We start from the raw sequence: 14,526 nt of genomic DNA, 5'->3' as shown, positions 1-14,526 counted from the left end.
GGGATATTTTAATCCTCTGCTTATTATACACATGAGTGTATGGGAGGTCTCAGTTCGGGCTGATGTGCTGACTTGGGCTGCATGGTGTTAGCAGACAGCTTAATCTTCCATTCCTTTGCTTTAGTGGGTTTTTGTCCTGTTAGGATGTCGGAAAAAGCATTTCTTTCAGATGTGTTTTCCTAATTATGGCATTTTGGGTCTTGTGGCTTATTTTAGGGCATAATAGTTAAATTAGTAACTCCTGCAGAATACTGAGAGGTCATTTTGGAAGAATCATAAATAGTTGTGATTAAAAAACCCAGACATTAATGGAAATTCAGTGAATAAAGGGACTTTATAATAAATGGAGAAGTCATCTAATATTTCCATGAAACTGATGAACTTTTTATGTAAGAGCTGTATTTATGTAACATTTAGGTTTACTGCTTAAAAGCTTCATCCTGTACATTATAACCTAGTCACTTCCATTTGGCTACAGATTCTTCTTGTTCATATCCTGCTTTATGCTAATGAAAGGCTAGTGTTTCTCTTCTACAGGATTGGGTAAAATGAGTTTTTATGGTTTTGACTAAATCCTATCTGTAGTCAGATTTTAATTCTATTAAATTCACCCCTTGCCACTTTTTTGGGTGTTCTTTGCCTCCTAAAAACTTTTCTCAAGGTGCGTGTCCATACCTAAGGTTATGTATGTTCTGAAATACTCCTGGGTATACTTTTCCAGTTGTTATAGTATAAATCTATTCAGATGTGTTCTAGAACGGCTACTCTGTAAATGCTCTTGCTGATCCATGTGGGGAACATTCTGCAACAGCTACTGTGTTGTGACCCCTTATTCTCCTGTAATGTGGATTAATTGTCTCATACAGGAGTCAAAAGTGCAGCTTGTGTATTCAGGCTGAATTGTCTACTTTATCCACCAGGTGGTCCATCCATCAAATTGATGTCTCTCCAGTTTAGCAACAAGGATGTTGTGCGGGACAGTGGCAAACACTTCGCACCAGTCCAGGTGGATGACGTCAACTGCTTTGCTCCTATTCATCTAATTCTGTAGCCCCAACATAGGCGGCCATCAAATTGGCGCTACCCCCCTGAATCTCAGACTGAAAACATTTGTCCTTTCCTCTTATAGGAGGAGCTGGGGAGTCGGATTGGGGGGAATCACCCAATCAGACCTGTAAAGGTCTCAAATCCTGAGTAAACGGCAAAAGATCGTGCTATGTATTAAAGATAGCTTCAAATACTGGCTCGTTAATGCATGAAGGTGTATAGGACTTAAGCCAAATTCAGCATTATAGACAAGAATGCCAAAGACAGCCTGATTTCAAAGCTGACATCTTGCTTTAAAGTCAACTTAGGGATACTTAAAGCCCCTCTTGATAGTGCTGCCAGGAGGAAGGCAAATCCTGGAGCTATTCTAAATGTCAGCCTTGTATACTTGGGTTGCTTCAGCTGACAAAACCTTGATGGCCACTTGGAAAATTGACATGATAGAAAACACAGGAAAGGATACAACTGCAGCTCAGTTAAACCTACCAGATCTTTCCTGACATGGCTGCTGTCTTCCTTTGTGCTAATTCAAAAAAGAAAGGGGGGAGGAGGGAGGGGGGCTCTGGGAAAATAAAAAGAAAAGGTCCTGGCTTTTGTATTCACTAACCTATGGGTTCATCTGTAACACTGGAAATAATTTAAGAAGGCATGGCAGCAGGGCTTTTGCGTTCTCAGAAACAAATTATCTATGAAAAACTTCCAGACTATTTCTCTGCCTGTCCCCCTGCCAGCCTTGTTCCATTTTCCCCTTTATAATTGCAAAGTTTTTATCATCTCTCAGCTGTCATTGTGTAGAGGTCATTTTAGTGTTGATTTTCTTCCTCTCTTTCCTATGTTTCCTTCAATTTAGAAAGTTCCTCTGGTACAATTTGTGCCTCTCAATTGCTTTCAGTCAGAATTAAACACACAGCTTTGTACTTCTAATTTGTCTAGTGCAAACGCTTCACGCACTTGTCACAGGGGATTTGCTCCTTTGTTAGTTGCATTTATAAAACCAGTCTTGACTCATGCTGGAAGGTTTTGCTGGTCCTTTACCCTTCAGCAGGAAATGACATGAAGTCCTGTTTGAAGCAGTTTATCTTGAACTGGGTTATAAGGGTTATGCTTATATGCACATGTTGGAAAGCCAGAGTGGTTTCAAATACTCACCCATAGAAAATGAAAAGCCCATAAAAGAGTGTGTTTCTGAGGTTGTTTCTCCCAGTGCTCCCCCCTTCCTTCTGCGCTGCCTCAGTCCTTGCAGAGGGCTTGTTCTTACACTCCACTGCTCCCCAAAGCCTCTCTGAGGTATGAAGTGAGACAAATCCAGGGCAAATTAATTATGAACTAAACCTACATTTAACTTACAAATGTAATTTTCAAGGAAAATTGAAATTTGCTGTAGAAATGTTGGGGAAAAATGCCAGCCAGCTAACAAAAAGTTAAAGCACTTGTAGCTCTGTAATTTCATGGATGGAAATGTTTTTGCTGTCTCATTATATACTCTGTTGGTCACCACCTGATTTTTTTTTTTTCCCCTCTGATAGTTCCAATGTATTACTCTATATTAGACATAAGCAGTTAATAGTTTTTATGATGCTCTTACCTGAAGAGTAATTTTGGATAGTGTTTTAAAGATGATCCAAACAAATCCAGAGACTTTTTTGGGGGAGTCTACCTCCAGTCATGTTCTTTTCTTTGCAAGTGGGCAGCTCCCTAATCCCACCTTTATGTAAATCTAGGGTTAATATTTTTTTGTGGTGTAAATCCAGTGCTTCAGATCCTATAACGTGTGTGTATACAGTAAATCACTCTTCCTGGAGACTTGTTGGGTTTTTGTTTGTTTGTTTGTTTGGGTGTTTTTGCTTGCTGGGTATTCCTGTGCCGCACAGAAACTGTAAACTCATCCAGTAAGCAGAGCAATGGGACTACAAAAAGCTGAAGTCAGCCACCAGTGCTTATTGCTGTTCTGCTGGTTTTGGGGGTTGGATTCCTCTTGCCTAACTCTTAACTATTCGAATTGTGGCTTAGTCTAACTTGGTATGTAGGCTTTTTCCACAGTCGTTGTGGAGAGACTGGAGCCTCTCTAGGGCTATTAAGCCCATTCTTTAGTACTTCTTTTGGATGATATCAATAGACATCTGCAGGTCACCATCTGACCGGAAAGTATGGTTCAATGACCATCTTGGACTAGATATCTAGATCTTCCAAGACTAAAGTTTGGTTTCTTGAATCCCATCCCTAACATTTAAATATTGTTAGTTAAATAGTTAAGCTGCCTTATGGAATGATTTAATCTATGGCTGCTCTAATTCTTAAACTCTTAAACTAAACTTCTGCTATTCTTCACCAGTAGATTTGTGGTCTTATTGATCTGGTTTTGAGTGTACAGAAATACTGTACAATAGATGCTGTTCTAACTTTCTATGTGGGGAGTCTAAGATTGTCAGCTATTTTCAAGAGTCTGAGTCCACTCTTTGAGTGCAAAAGCAACATTTATGACAGTTCAGTTACTTAGTTACCAAGATCCACATTTATGACTGAACATTGCATTTTCTCTGCATATGTGATTTAACATGCCAATTATTTTAGAATGAAGACTAAAAAATAGTAATTTGGACAGCTTAATCATTGATTTATCAGTGACTTCAATGGCATTATGATATGGACTAATTTATCCCATCCACTGTCACTGCATCGTCAGATACTACAGTTGTGCCTCTTCCTCCTTCTCATGCTACAGAGCAGCAGATGGACATATATTATTTAGTATTGCAACTAACTTACATAAAGTATCACTTTTTGGATGAAAACCCATTATGTAATTATTACAAGCCATTTTGTGTGAAGGTGTGATCATCTTTCCTCCAGAGACAGCCTTCTCTTAGCCCAATGATCCATGTCCTTTAGCTGCAGAAGCTGTCTTCTGTGCCTTTTTTTACAGTCTCAGAAGACTAGCAGGGCATGGAAAATTCAGGGGGCAGTGAAAAGACATCCCCTCCCCCCTTTCCTACCACATAGAAGCAAGGAAAGTCTGGCCAGTCCAATGTCAGCAACAGATGATGATTAATTTGAAAGTCTTTCATCTCTTGATCAAGAAGCTTCTCTCATTGTTTTCTGTCTTCCACTTCTTCAATGCTGTCGCTGAAATCCACCATGACAGGGTTGTCTCTTCAAATACGAATGACCCTGTAAAGTCTCTTTTTCCAAATGAAATGGGATTAAACGTAGACTTTTCAGTAAGGATACCCTTACTGACAGCCCCTCATATTGTGACTGCTGGTTCATTCTCATTTGCCATAAAAGTTGTTAGACTCAATCTTGGAAACTTGGTGGCTTCAATGCATGGCTGGTGTTCTTATGGCTGGAGTGATCTGTGGTGCTCAGTCAGGTTTGTGCACACCCACCTGGCCTGCTCCCACCTCAGCTTGCTGTATTCTTGAGTTTGCCGTTTAAAATGCGTGGCTGATCTAGTCTCCTGCATGTTGCAGTGGGAACCTCCATAGCTGATTGACATCTGGAGGCTCAGAAGTTGGTGATCATTAATTATCTTGTAAGTGTAATTTAAGACTTCTTTCCTGACAGAAAAGGATTTCCAAGGGCCTGAAAAGAATTGCTAAGTTAGATCCTGCTGGAGGAGCCTGTGGTTCTTCTCAGCTGGGGAAGTTAACTTTAGGATGCCAAACCTGGCCTTTGTGAATGTCTGTGGATGCAAATTCAGGCTGTGGCTCAAAGACTGGCTTCTTTCCTTTGGCTAATTGTACTGCATCTTTTATCACTGATTTGCTGTCTGTTTCTGTGGAAATACAAATTGACAATGTTTACCCAAGGTGTTTTCTGTTTCTCAAGTTTTCTGTGAACTAGAATCCTTACCTTTTAAAATCAGTCTTGCTTTTCCTTAAATCCAGGCAAGAAAACTTCATGCTCAGTTGCAGATTTCAGTCCTCTGCTGTTGTGTTCAAGTGCTACTATTCCTAATACCTATTTATATATGATGTTGATGAAGTACATGCTTCTAAAAGGCTACCTTTTATAGGTAGCCTTTTATAGCTTCTGTGCTTTCACCTGAAGCCTCATGATAATGAATAGGTTCTTGAATGAAAATTCAAGCATCTCAGTGTTCATACATTGAAGAGCAGGACTTTAGTATGTAGGGTTTGGGGTAAGGGGGAATGTGAAAAGATTCTAGGGGGATTTAGGAAAAACAAAAAAACCCAACAAACCTAGAAAATAAGTAAGAAATCTCACAACTTTTTGGCAATGAACTGGATTAGCACAACTATTTTAATTTGTAGAAGTTGAGCTGCAATATAGCTCAAGTATTACATATAATATCCGATGTGAAATGAATTAGTCTCACAGTGCCTTCATAGACTTTAAGAGTATAGACAAAGACTGCTTCGTGTTACCGTGACTTGACGAATTACCCTACTTCAGCTGGGCTACAGAACCTACCAAGGTCTTCTTCCTGATCTGATTCAGTCACGAGATATGTGGTGGGTTAAGTTGATGCACTTTGATTCACAATGAGTGTGCACATAAGATCACAATCATAGTCAGGAACCAGCTCAAGTGACAAGTAGTAAGCAATTAAGCCATCACAATACACTTTATTTGCAGTTGGGGTGAATGAGAGACTCTCAGATGGGCAGTTAGCAAGGTTTAGCTGATGTATTAAGTACCTGTCAGGAAGTGGTAACACAATTACTTGTGATCACTGCCTTTAATTTCAAACAGTAGAGTATATCACCATTGACTGTCAGTCTGCAACCCTGATCAGCAAGGGAAGCACCTTCTTTCTATGCCAAACCAAACTTGCACTTATTAAAAATGTGTTACTGATGCAGGAAATGAAGGCATCTCAAGCAGCATTGTGCTCAGTCGTATCTTACTTCTTTTGTTGTTGCTGCTGTTACGAATTTTGACTGAGATCTCAAGGAAAATAGAAAATTACTTTCAAGTGCTTCCTTTCAAAATTAGCAGCAGCCTTCGGAAGTGTTCTATAGGAACTCAGGTCTCAGCTTCTTTCTGTAAAAATCTGAAGTAAAGTTTGGGGTTTCCCAAGATAAGAAATATTCCTTAATTCTCAGATCCTTGAACTTACCAGCAGAGTGGAAAATGCCTGAGAGTCTGTTCAGGAAAGAGGACTTAAACCTACAAGGTATGCTTTGAAATGCAACAGCAAGCACAAAGTCACTTGAAGCCTCAGCAAAGTGAAGTAGCAAACATGATGACTCTGGCTTTCTTGTACAGCATTTTTGGAGCTATTTTGAAGCTGTACGTTCCCAATGCAACCAAGGACTACAAGATCTTAGCCAGCATATTTTAAATGAAGTCCTTCCAACTGGGATAGTCCCTGTGTTGCACTGGACTGCGTTTGCATCATTAACTTGGAGAGAGATCAGACAGCCAACTTAAATATAGTAATTAAAATTAAAAAAAAAATCCCAAATTCTTTGCTACTAATCTGATCCCACTATCCCACTGGGGTCACTCCTTTTTACTTTGGTTTGCTTAATATGAGTTAGGTCAGTGCATGTCCAAAGAACAGAATGGTGTCAGCTTTGGATGGGTTTTGGTGATCTTACTGATCTGTTCTTTTTCTAGGTAATTTTGCTCCAGCTTTGCATGCATTTGAATGTAAAAGCAAAGCAGACTTTTTTTTCTTTATTTGCCCCTCCATGAAGTCTTTCACATGCATGTGAAATCTGGACCAAGAGCTTGTGGGAGATGCTAGAGTGTAGTCACAACCCTCCCTTTCCAAGAATTGTCATTCCACAAGAATATCATGTAACTAATGACAATTAGAAAACTACCATCTCCAGAGCAGATGTCCTAAAAAATACCTTCTTATAAAGGCCTCTTAGCAGCCACTATGAAAGCAAAATGACTGGTGTTTCTGTGCAGAAGTACAGCTTTTATAAATATGTCATAGGTATGCAATACAGAGGAAATGCCGCCATCTACCCATGGTATAGAGAAGAATGGGCATCTCCTGTGCAGTGGGTCTGTTACTCTTGTGAGAGTTAAAGAATGAGTTGAGTCATCTCCCAGAAGTCATGGGAGAAGTGGCCCTCTGTTGTTGGCTGAACATTGTACAAACATAATGAATGCAGTCAGTATTCCCTTGCTGTTTCCAGTAATAACATACACACGCACACTTAAAACATCTTTTCACATGCATAGTACAGTATCTGCAACATGAGAGGAGGTCTTGAGTCTGGATGGTACTTGGCACTCTGTGAATAGTGGCAGTTCCTCCTCCCACAGCAGTTTTTCTTCATGCTTCTCTTCCCAAAATCCCTTTTTTTTTGGTGGGGGGAGATGGAAGGAAGAATGTTGGAAGTAATTTTTCTGCCAGAGGCATGTTCCTGTAGATTGAAGCCAAAAGTGTATGTTCCTGCCCTTGGAGGTGGCATGAAAGTGCATGGAGGTTCAAAGCCTGGTGGGAAATGATTGAACTCTTTAGGATGGAGAGATCCCAGCTGGGCACAGTCCTGTTCATCCTGCCTGAAGCAACAAGTCCCTGAGGTGAAATAGTCTCAGAACTATACTCTAGAGACCCGGGAATGAACAGTGAAGCTATTTTACTTGAGAGAGAAGACGCTGTTTATCAGCCTTTCTCTTCAGCCCTGTCTTTCCAGCCATAATAACTAAGATGAATTGTAAAATACAAGGAGTTATATGAAGTAATTATTTCCTGGCAAATATCTGGAAATTATATTAGGCTATATGAAAAAGTAACTCAAAAGGTGAATATTTTGTGAATGTTCTGATTGATTGGAAATAGGATTGTATGAATAGTATTTTTAATTATTTTTAGCTCTTGTTGACCTAACACTGCAATACAATTTGCCTAGTAGATTCCCTGTATTCATACACTTGTATTTTTTGGCTTTACATTCCAACAGATGTAAAACAGCAACCATGGACTGTCACTTCAACCTGATCTCCATAAATCTCAAAGGAAACTTTGTGAATGATTGGTTCTGGTGTCCTGACGCATTAGGGAGAGTAAGATGTCAAATTTAGCATATCACTGCTACTTCAGCATGTCAGTTTTACTGGTGCTGTATCTGTGTTTATCAGATGCATTCAAAAATGCAGTTGCATTTTTATTACTATGAAAATTTATCTCTTAAAGAAGTTGGTGGGGCTTATTTTCACATCCATCCTCCATTAAAAAGAGTAATCCAAAATAGCTACCTTTTCTACCCAGCAAAATGATGTTCTATGTGCTACAGGTACCACATAATGCATATTGTTCATTAATGAAGCCCTTAGCTTTAGGGCATGTGGTGCCATTCCACTGTTACACATGCAAACTGGCAGTCCAGTGCCTCAGTTGGTTGTGGGGAGAGACACACGCCAGGACATGGCACACTGTATCATTCTTAGCTTTCTGACAGAGGATAGCGCAGATGAAATGGAATTAAGTCAGTGGCAGTTTGGGATAGGGAAGCCACCTTATAAGCCCCCTCTCCACAGTTGTTTTTGACTTTGATGGTTACTCCTTGGCATTACTTGTAGAGAAGCAAGAGAAGTACAGGAAAGGGGAGTGTGAAGAATACAGCTGAAAAAGATGAAGAGAAGAAGGAAGAGAAAGACAAGGGAAAACAAGATAGAGGAGTAAAAGAAGCAGAGTAGTTAGGAAGCATCTTCTTTGTTGAGCTAGGCACATCTGGGGGCTGTGAAATCGGCAAGTTCGTGAGGCTGTAGTTCTGTCCCTGGCAGCCAAAGACTGCTCCATATGACTGATGTAAGAGATGCTGGAATAATGTTTATTTAATTGCATAGCCTCAGCAGGTAGGCATTTTTTGGATAACTTAGTTTATGCAGGGTGGAATCCCAGGTCTCTATTAATCCAGGTGCTGGTACCTGTTTCTATGGTTACAGTTGCAAAGCACAGCCGTCCGCTTTTATTTGTAAGTTTATGAAACTGTCATTTTGGGAACAGAAATTTTCTGAGCTTGGTACCTTCCCTGAGGTAATACCTTGCTTTTAAGAACAGTTTTGAAAGCAAGCTCAAGAGAGACAATTCTGCTGTTTTGCAGGAGTGGAGGAAAGTATGATTTTCTTAACAGCTGAGAAGGTGTACGTGTCATAAATGAGACCTAGTGCAGACAAACAGACAGGTGTGATAGGACATTTGCTCGTTTGCTGAATACTTGGTGTACCTACTTTTCCCAGGAGTATTTCTCAGTCAAAATCCTCTGTCCTCACTCTTGCTTACTGTCATTCCTATTCATACCAAAGTGAGGTGCCGTGGTCTGTCTACACTGCTCCCTTCCATCTAAAGGATGGTATAGAGACATGTACGTAAGTCTGAATAATTTTGTTCTCAGACTTCGAGAGAAAATGAACAGTAAAACGTCCACATTAATAGAACTGGTGATAAAGCAACGAAAGCCCCAGTGAACTGCTAGCATAGTCATACAGTGTTTTGAGAACTATACTTTTTTTTCCCCTCAAATAGTGTCCTATATTTTAGATTAATAGGCTCACCTGTCCCATCACTTTTTCCAAATCAAATTGGTTTCCAAAAGAAAATCTAATCCTTTTCAGAAACCTTTTCTGAATGTTGACTTAGAAGTCAGTCGCTGAATTTCTAGCTATTGGGTTAGGCTATTTGCCAACAAGCACACGAGCTGAAACAACATTTTCTTTCTAAATTGAATTTGAGTAGAAAACGGAAAATGCTAGCACATTAAAGCAACTCAGTACTGGATTTCGGGGGGGAAATTTTTGATGGATAAATACAACTTGATACGCTTCTCCTAGTTCCAGAGGCTTTCTTGTCTCCATTTGCATTGAATCACAGCATGTCTTTTTCTGGCATACTCTTATGTATAGATATCCTAGCTTAATCAAAATCAAATAGGGCTTGTATAATGAGGTGGTTTTGTTTGTGCAAAATTAGACAAATGATGATATAGCTGCTCAAGGACATGAGATTATATAAAATAAGTTGCTGTTACTTCCCTTTCAAGTCTAAAAAATGAACGTGGAGTCTAAATGGCATTTGTTACTGGTAAAACCAGACCTTCTAGCACTCTCCTAACAAGGCTAATCACAAATGCTGTGATTGTCTAATTTTTAAATTTAGCACACACACATACACGCACAATTCCTGCTTAGATGTTTACTGTGTAGCTACTGTCTCTATAATCTTTATAATGTATAACTTAATATGAAAAGGTGTGCAGGAGAATTTGTTTTAACTCAAAGACACAGTCAAAAAAGAGGGGAAAGAAAGAATAAGATGTGAAGTAGGATGCAGAAGAATTGAGTTGTGGAAGTAGGGGAAACAGAGGAGGAGGAACAAGGATCTAAAAGGAGGAATAATACTGCACAAAGAATGTAAGATAAGTGTCTGGTTACCAAACCATTTAAACAGTATATTTTTGAAATTCATCATCTGAGTCCTGCTTTCCCTTGGTACTTCCTGAGCCTTTGAGGAGCATCTGTAATTTTAGATGCATAGAGAGATCTCAGCTTCTATCACACAAGTCCCTCTGCATTTTAGAGCAGGAGCTTTTGATTGCCTGTACAATCAGGCTCTGACTTCTGAATATCTATGTGTGGAAGATGAAGCAATAAGAACATAATTTGGGAGCGTCAACTCTGTTCTCTTTTGTGGAGAGAAGATTGGAGCCCAGTAATTTAATAAAAAGCCTTCTTAAGAAAAGCTTTCTTTTTCTTAAATGCACTGGGAATATTTGCAGAATGTATCAGTGTATGTGGCATTTGTCGACTGTGCTACCGGCTCAGTTGAGTGAAACTGCAAGAGGAAAAGGAGAGGTCATTTTAGAGGCAGGTTCTGCTGGAATCTGTCTGCCAGAGAGAGTCTTTGGGACTCTGGTAACGTTCTTTACCATTCAAGTTTCTTTTCTGTTTTTCATCATGAAATGGGAGGGGAAAAATCCAACTTTTTTCCTTGTCCTTTGTCTATTTTTTTTTTTTTTTTTAATATATATATTTTGGAGGCTCTTTGCATGTTAGCTTCTTTTACTGGTATCTGTATGCAACATGGGGCATGCTAGCAGCATCATCTATGTATATCTGGAGGTACTTCCAAGAATATAGATGTAATACCAAGTTCAGTAATAGAAATTTGCCCTTGTTGTTAACAAATGTAACCTATATTTGACTTCTGTTCACTAAAAACTTGCAAAGTTTATTGTAAATAAGCTCCAGTGAAAACAAACTGAATGATTATAGTCTGAATTCCCTTCAGCGTGATTTCTGGCATGTAGGAAAGAAATTAGTGTATTCAGAAAAACAGGTGCTTCCATTTGGGTATCAGAATATATCATGATTTAATGAAGACAGCCATCTGTTTCTAAGTAAAATCCTAATTAAGCAATATATGAATCAGAACAAAATTAGGTATAAAGCAATTAATACTTTAAGTGTTGCCAGCAATGTATAGAAGCTAGTATGTGAAATATTTCTCTAAATATGGCTAGCTGTCATCATATTTTAATGTACTGAGAAGGCTGTAAAGCTTCTGTTGACTGTAGCTGCTATGACAACAGTGGACACCGATGCTTAAACTACAGGGGACCTTAGAGAAATAATAATTGGTCCTGCGCACTTACTATATTTCAAGGGAAATGTACTTGGGCAAATATTAAGAATGTGGGTTCAGAGACAATAGCTTGAGGGCATGTGCAACCCTAGCTATGTTGCTGGGCTGGGCATTGTTTGGGTTCACGTGCCATGGCTTCACCTTTAGGAGCACAAGGCTTGTAGAGAAATGAAGGACAAGTGAAGTGATGGAATGGGCAGGCAACACTTGTGTGCTCTGACTCACTGAGCTATAGGAGGTCCTCATGCATTGTTTAATGAAGATAAAAACCACTGTAAGCAGCAGTACTGTGTATAAGTACTACTTGATCCTATTTGTGGCAAATTGCTTCCTTCCACATGGATGACTTTTTTTACTTTGCAGTGCTTTCAAGAACTAGTAAAAGATAATATGCAAAACAGAAACTACAGCTTGCTTGGAATAGATATATGGCAAATTTAACATCCATGAGAACTTTCTCTGTCTTTCCATTAAGCTGAAGTGTCTAGGTCAAACAAAAATTGAGTAGTTATTATATGATGTAAAATTAGCTTGTCCACAGATCAGCTCCTTGCCTTTTTTCAGAGCCTTCAAAGAGGACATAGCCAGACTAAAACCATAAGGCACATGCCTCCCTGCAATTTCCTAGTGCCTGTTGAATTGAAGATAGATTTTTCTTGGAGATTCAGAGCTATTGTAACAGGGTTTTGTCATGCTTATGTCTGTACAGCTTCTGGTCCGTACAGCTTCTGCCTTGCTGTGGCACAACTATTTGTTCTCGCCTCAGGACAGCCTTGCACACAGGCTGCCTCAGGCTGACACAAACCAGGCTCAGGAGCGAGGCGCTCCCATCAGCTATCAGCCAAGACTGGGTGTGATAAAGGATCAGGACGCATGCCACACATCTATCTTTGTTATCAAAAGTATCTCATCTATGACTCAAGCCAAAAGGACTTAAAAAATTACTTTTTTCTTCTTGTTCATTGCTTATCTCCAGGAACTCTTCTGGTTTTGTTCTCCCTGAGCAAGAAATTAGCTTCTTCAGTTTAGTGGAATAAAACGTTCCAGTGCTATATTGAGCTGGGCTACACACACTGCAGGGGAATTTTTTCAAGGTAGATGTAAAGTTGTTCTCTTTTCCACTTATACTCTTGAAATTAAACTTCATAGAACATTGGTGGATTCTCTCATTTAACACCTAGCCTATGCAACAGCACCTCTTAATGTAAAATCCTGTGAAAGAAGAACTGAATAGTTAATCTCTTTAGGATGCTATTCTTCTGCCTCTAGAACAGCAGCAGTTGTAGCAAATCTAAATGTTTCTCTAATTCTCAGCTGGAATGGCCTTAGTGGATAGACCCCCATCCACTGTGATCTGCAAGCATCTTTTCAGCTCTATATGGGAATTCTACACTGCTTTCTTTAGGCATTCAGCTTCAGTGCAGTTCTGAAGAGCAAAGTTAGCCACATCACACTTCCCATAGAGGTGCTGGAGGGAAGCAGCTGCTTGTGTGGGAAGCAGTTTGGATGGCCAGAGGTTGAAGTCTGAGATGGCCATACATGTTTCCTCTTTCCCAGTAGTGACTTTGCTCCTTTATTGCTTCCACTCAAATGATCTGTTCTGCTGCTGCAGGTAACCAGAATTTCTGCAAGGACTACTTTGCCCATGGCCTCAACCCCTTTTCCAGTCCTCAAAATCAGGCACTGTTGTGAATCAGTAGGTGAATGTAGACAATATAGCAGCAGTCTTCACTTGTGCAATCTAAATCCCCTAGCTACACTGAAGCTTATCTTCCTAAAGAAATGAAAGTCAGAATTAGGCATGTAAAATGTCAGGAAGCATGGTGGGGAGAGAGGTATGGTGATGAGAAACTTGCTCTACTCAGTTGTTTCTGAAGCTTCAGTGAGGAATAAAAGAAAGATAATGGGGGATTCCTTCTCTTTCTTGATGTACTAGATACCTGTAGCGATGCAGAAGAAGCGTCTTTAGGCCTGAGTATGATTAACTCCATGATAAAAGCTGGTTGCAGCTTTTGTCTCAACTTCAGTAAAAAGGAAAGGCAAGGTCTACAAAGGAAGCCTGTTTATGTTGTCTGAATACAACAAAGACATATGTGCCACAAGCTTGCAGACAGAATTTTTGATAAACATATCTATAAGTATGTATCTACAAAAAGATGAAAGCTAAATGTAGATAGCTGTGTTTACCCTTCCCTTCCAGCTCTAGCTTATGACCTCTTTCCATGGTATTCCTAACCACCTATACTCCTGTCCTTGGGCTGTCACTGTTTCTTTGCTTGGATAGTCTTCAGAGATGATTTTAAATGTGGTCTTCGCAGCTCTGGAGAAACTGTTCAGTGATAGTTGTCCCGTCTTGTACTTTTAGAGAAGTTCAGTGTGTTTCAGATACCACTTTACAGAAATTCAGTATGTGGCTGACATTTTCCTTTCTAAATAGGTTTTAAGACCCTGGAACAGTGTCTTTCCACCCTCCCACCATGAAGGTCTAAGCCTCTGGGCAGATGACTGTCCCTCGGTTTGTTCTCCTCGCTGAAAATAGAGCTGTTCTGATGCGGTGGGTTTGTTTTACTTTGTTTTGTTTTCCCAACATCTAAGATGTTTTTAAATAAAGGGGTTCAGATACATCCATAGCAAAGCTTCAGAAATATCGGGGCACCTGATTTGAACAAACAGACGTTTTCCCTACTTCAGTGGGTGGGCTGATGGCCAACAAACCATCAGGGCATCCTCCATTACAGGAAGCATATCCAGAGGGGCAGAGGATGCCTGGGGCTGCGCCTGCCTCCTCCCAGTGCCTGAAAACATAGCCAGGGAGGATCTTCCACCTGCCGCAGACCTCTCCACCAGGGTGCAGAACCTCTCTCCTTAGGTCCTGCTTAAATTTGCCCCATGAGTGCCTCCCCCACCAC

General features: G+C 40.0%; 1 long non-coding RNA gene across 1 annotated transcript in view; it reads left to right on the top strand.

The window, feature by feature from the left end:
• LOC115607247 overlaps window positions 1–14,526 on the top strand; it is a 158,848-nt gene that overhangs the window by 62,057 nt on the left and 82,265 nt on the right. The window lies entirely within an intron of this gene.

Source organism: Strigops habroptila, chromosome 4 (assembly GCF_004027225.2).
Source record: "Strigops habroptila isolate Jane chromosome 4, bStrHab1.2.pri, whole genome shotgun sequence".
NCBI classification, from domain to species: domain Eukaryota; kingdom Metazoa; phylum Chordata; class Aves; order Psittaciformes; family Psittacidae; genus Strigops; species Strigops habroptila.
The sequence above is the reverse complement of the archived record's forward strand: the minus strand, read 5'-3'. Positions and strand labels throughout refer to the sequence as shown.